The following is a 5,756-nucleotide window of genomic DNA, read 5'->3' as shown; positions in this document are numbered from 1 at the left end:
GCGCTTATGATATCGCGAGTGCACCATTGGCGCCTCACAGCGTCATAACTGTGCCGCAGGAAGAAGCTCCATTTTGGAGCTTTTTTTTTGCTCTGCACGGGAGTCGCGCGGTTTGGCTGCTGCGGCTCCCTCGCAGAGCAAAGAGCAACGCTGGCAGAGCAGCGGTCTGTAACGCACCTATGTTTCCCCTAGCTCTTCTTCATGATGGATGTAGGTCCTTCATGTAGCTAATTTCTGGTTACATTCCCTTTCCTTTTAAAGCACTTGATACCTTGGTGGTAGTTAACACATTATAGTTAGTCCAGCATACCACCCAGAATAAACCAAGTTTATCTGATTTCAGAAGATAAGCAGGGTCAAGCCTGCCTTATACTTGCAGGGGAGGGATCTTCCAAGTAGGACTAAGAAAGAATTTGCCAGTCAAATTTCCGATCCAGTGTAAGGCAGCTTCCATGTCCCAAGGTACTAGAAACATACAGAATAACGAGGAGAGAAAAATATGATGTCCTGAAGGCAGGAAACAAGAAACTATGGAGGTTTCCTATCTTGCTACATCTGCTAAATAGTGTTGCAAGTGATGATGAGGTCATTATGCTTTTTCATAAACACACATAGAGGGTAAAACAAATATGTGCAAGAGAAAAAAACATTCCAATACTTGAGTTTTAAAGATTGCTGAGAACAATGTGTCATTATCAAAAATTAGCCAGGCCAGGCTGTGCAGCCATGGAAAATGTATAAAAATCTAAATCCTCCAGTCTCTGCTTGATTTACTGATAAAATCCCACTTCTGATTCTGTGCACATGCTCTTGGGATCAACTGTCCTTCTGTTTTTGGTTTGAATCTTATCTGTTACTTCTGTTTATGTAGCCAAAATTGCATCACCCACACGATTGAAGAGGCATTGGCAAAGAAACTCTGAGTGAGGATGCAAAGGGATCTTGTAGCACCTTTGCAATAAATAGAAGGTAGATGTTAGCTTCTTACAGTCTCAGAAGATGCCACAAGATCTCTTTGCATACTGATCCGGACTAATGGCTGTGTCTTTGAATCCTAAATGGGGAAACTGCCCTCCAACAGCCCCCAAAGTGTTTAATAGCAGTGAATGTTAGGTGACTAAAAAGCAAAATACCGAGCAGTTGGAGAAGGTAACAGAATGGAATGATTGGATGACAAAGACAGGTATCGAAAGACTGGAGAAAGGGGAAGCTCAAGCAGTTTCTTGGGGCCTGATTTTCCCCGTAAATTTTTGAAAGAGCATAATAATCTCATCACTTGGAACTCCAGATTTTGCTAGGCTATTTAGCAGATGTAGTAAGATAAGAAACCTCCACAGTTCCATGATCCCTGGCTGGAGTTCTTTTTAAAATTAATGGAAATGTTTCTAATATCTGCAGGAACATATAATAATAATAATAATAATAATAATAATAATTTGTTTTATTTATATACCGCTATTCCAAAGATCATAGCGGTGAACAGCAAGTAAGCTAATTAGCAAGTAAGCTAATTTGCCCCCAACAGTCTGGGTACTCATTTTAGCTCCCTCCTCGGAAGGATGCAAGCCTGAGTCGAGCTTGGGCCCTTTTGCTGGTCTTGAACTCGCAACCTTGTGGTTTCGAGTAAATGGCTGCAGTACAGGCATTTAACCACTGCGCCACCAGGGCTATCTCTAGGCAGATTGTAAATTCATCAAAACACAAGCAGGTGGAAGCAAATTAAACGTGGTCTGTAACCTGTAATATCATTCCACAGATGTCCATGTTGATGTGAAGCTGCAAACGAGTCATTGTACAGGTTTCTGTGACTTATAAATGTGTATTCAGTAAAAGAAAAAGTGGTATTGACTTTTGAATGGTCCTTGCCTTTTATACCTTATTGTGAGGTGGTTTTAAGTGTGCCCCTCAACCTGTTTGTGTGGAGGCTTCAAGTCTCCAATGAGCCAACAACCCTGCTTTTAAAACATGGGTAAGAAATCACACAGTCAATTGCTGCAGGTTGCTGTCTTACACACACACACACACACACACACACACACACACACACACCCCAAAATCCACTGTCGAAAACAACCAAAAATTAAACTGGAAGTGACTTCTGGTTACTTCCAAGTCCCATTTTCAGGTATGCTGTACCCCTCTGGGGTGATGGAGTGAATCTTAACTCCCTAATGCAGTCACTCAGGGTTATTTTTATTATTCAGGAGCAGTTGTGTTTGCCATGCAGCAAAATAAAACAAAATACAAAAAAGCACACCATAGTGATACCTTTATGGGAACAACTAAAATGGAGAAAATGCCTTGGGTGAGTTTTTGAAGCACCACAGAATCATACAGAAAAAAAAGGAGAGAGAGAGACAGTTAAGGCACAAGCATACCTTTTGTCTCAAATGTTATTTCTGTTGTCATTTAGGATTAGGGATCCTGCTGCAAGCAGAGGCCATTCCCCTTCTTAGTCATATGGGGACAAAGGGCAATAAAATACAGGTAATAACATTTCGACTTCATTAGAAACAAAAGTAACTCTTTGAGATTCAGGCTGTCCTGCTCCTGTGCAAAGGCTAATTTACCTGTTGGATTTGCTTGCTAAAACCAGGGTCATCTTTCATTTAGTTGGCTTTCTAGACATTGTGATCTCAAAGTGAGTTACTGAGATAGGCGTCCTGTTTGTCCTGGAAAACCAGGAAAATCCCCGATTGAAGGATTGAAAAAATGTCCTGATTTGCTGAGCCGGTTGAAGCAACAGATACCAAAGCCCAGAAGGCAAGAAGGGACACCAAATTAGGGAGGAGTAGCTAATAACCCAGAGGACAGGAGCAAAATTCAAAATGACCTGAATAAACTAGAGAGATGGGCCAACGCTAACAAAAAGACATTCAATACAGAAAAATGTAAGGTACTACAGTTTGGGCAGAAAAATGAAATGCACAGATATAGGATGGGGGACACCTGGCTTAAGGGGACTATGTGTGAAACGGATCTAGGTGTCCTAGTAGACCACAAGTTGAACATGAGTCAACAGTGCAATCTGGCAGCTAAAAAGTGCTGTTTTAGGCTGCATCGGTATAGTGTCTAGATCAAGGGAAGTAGCAGTCCTACTCTATTCCATCTTGGGCAGCCTCACCTGGAATACTGTGTACAGTTCTGGGCACCACAATTCAAAAAGGATGTTGAAAAATTTGAGTGTCTTCAAAGGAGGGCCACCAAAATGGTGAAGGGCCTGGAAACTATGCCTTATGAGGAACGCCTTAGGGAGCTAGGGATGTTTAGCCTGGAAAAGAGATGGTTAAGAGGTGATATGACATCCCTGTTTAAGTATCTGAAGGGGTGTTACACTGAGGATGGAGCAATCTTGATTTCTTCTGCTCCAGAGAATAGAACACGGAACAATGGATGCAAGCTACAGGAAAAGATTCCACCTTAGCCTCTAACATTAGGAAGAAATTCCTCACTGTTCAAAAGTGGGACACACTCCCTCGGAGAGTGGCAGAGTCTCTGGATGGCCATCCGTCGGGGGTGCTTTGATTGTGATTTCCTGCATGGCAAAGGGTTGGACTGGATGGCCCTTGCAGTCTCTTACAACTCTATGATTCTATGATATAAATTCCAAAAAACAAACCTTGATTTTGGCATTTTATATAAGAGACACTATCTTATTATGTCATTGTATTTAGTAGGACTTGATTTTGGTATCCACCGGGAGGGGGGTACCAGAGGCTCACTGTATAATTATGTGTTGTCATTTTAATTTTAAACTTACATTTATTGGGATTCGTTATGTTTTTATGTAGCCCCCGAAGAAGGCCACTGAAATATATACAGTGGTACCCCGGGATACGAATGCGCCGCCTTACGAAATTTCCGGGTTACGAAAAAAATTCACTTAATTAATTGTTTCCGGGTTACGAAGGTTATTCCGGGTTGCGAAAGAAATTTTGGTGCTTTTCGGCGCGATTTCACACGGAATCGCGGCTTTCGCTATTAAAGCCTATGGGCTTTTTCGGCTAGCGAAAGTTTCCGGGTTACGAAAGCGGCGGCGGAACGAATTACTTTCGTAACCCGGGGTACCACTGTATAGGACAAAACACATTGGGCTTCTTCCAAAATAAAAACAGCTATCCACTGAGCACTTTTTCCCTACTGCAAACAAAAGGCAGAATTATTAATAATAAATAAAATTTTTATTTTTATACCGCCCTTCCATAGATCAGGGCGGTTGACAGTAAAATATCAAACAACATATACATCAGGGTTAAAAACAATTACACACAAACAGAATAAAACCCCCGTTAGCCAGTCCTCTTTGCCACAGAAGAGGAAGGGAGGCCCACTGGACTTTAATCGGGGAATGCAAGCTGAAATAGAAAGGTTTTTAGGTCCTTTCTAAATTGGGCCAGGGAGGTGGCCGAGCGGAGCTCTGTGGGCAGCGTGTTCCAAAGGGCCGGGGCGGCGATGGAAAATGTCTTCCTCGCGGTAGAGGTCAACCTAGCCCCTGGCACCTTAAGTAGTTGCTGCCCAGATATTCTGAGGGTGCGGGACGGAATGTACGGGGAGAGGCGGTCCTTCAGGTATCCTGGGCCCAAGCCATTTAGGGCTTTATAGGTCATCACCAACACCTTATATTGTGCCCGGAAGCGAATAGGCAGCCAATGCAGATCTTTAAGCACCGGTGTAATATGGCTGGCCCTGGAAGTTCCAGTGACCAGCCTGGCTGCCATATTCTGTACCATTTGTAGCTTCCGGGTTTGGTATAAGGGTTGCCCCATGTAGAGTGCGTTGCAGAAATCCAATCTCGAAGTTACCAGAGCATGTACTACCGTTTCAAGGTCCCTCTGGGCCAGGTATGGGCGCAGCTGGCGAATAAGCCGAAGCTGATAACAGGTGTTCTTGACCGTCGCATTCACCTGAGCAGTCAGGTGAAGCGACGAGTCAAGAAACACCCCCAGACTGCGCACAGAGTCCTTCACAGGGAGCGTGACCCCGTTCAGGACAGGTGGAACTACCACCATTCCTGGACCAGGGGAACCTATCACAAGTACCTCCGTTTTCTCTGGATTCAGCTTGAGTCGGTTTTCCCTCATCCAGCCCATTACTGACTCCAGACAGGCCACGAGAGGAGAGACACCATCCCCGGTCACTGCATCAGTCGGAGACATAGAGAAAATTATTTGGGTGTCATCAGCGTATTGATAACCCCGCGCCCCATGTCTCCGGATGATCTCTCCCAGCGGTTTCATGTAAATGTTAAATAGCATGGGAGACAGAATGGCTCCTTGAGGGACCCCAGTTATAAGGGCCCTCTCATCGGAGCACACGTCTCCCAGCTGCACCATCTGGGACCTCCCGGAGAGGTAGGACCGGAACCACTGGAGCGCAGTGCCCCCGATTCCCACCTCTGCCAGGCGTCGCAGAAGGATACCATGGTCTATGGTATCGAAAGCCGCTGAGATGTCCAAGAGCACCAACAGGGACACGCTTCCCCTGTCGAGGCCCAGACGGAGATCATCGACCAAGGCGACCATGGCCGTCTCAACCCCGTAACCCGCCCGGAAGCCAGTTTGAAATGGGTCCAGATAATCCGTTTCATCCAAGACCGCCTGAAGCTGGATTGCAACCGCCCTCTCGATCACCTTCCCCAAAAATGGCAGCAGCGAAACTGGCCGATAATTGTTATGTACCAGGGGGTCGAGGGAGGGCTTTTTTAATAAAGGTTTTACTATGGCCAATTTTAGTTCAGATGGAAATTGCCCTTCCCT

This window comes from Sceloporus occidentalis, unplaced genomic scaffold (assembly GCF_023333645.1).
Source record: "Sceloporus occidentalis isolate IW3139 unplaced genomic scaffold, rSceOcc1.0.p SCAF_1, whole genome shotgun sequence".
In the NCBI taxonomy this organism is placed as follows: domain Eukaryota; kingdom Metazoa; phylum Chordata; class Lepidosauria; order Squamata; family Phrynosomatidae; genus Sceloporus; species Sceloporus occidentalis.
The sequence above is the reverse complement of the archived record's forward strand: the minus strand, read 5'-3'. Positions refer to the sequence as shown.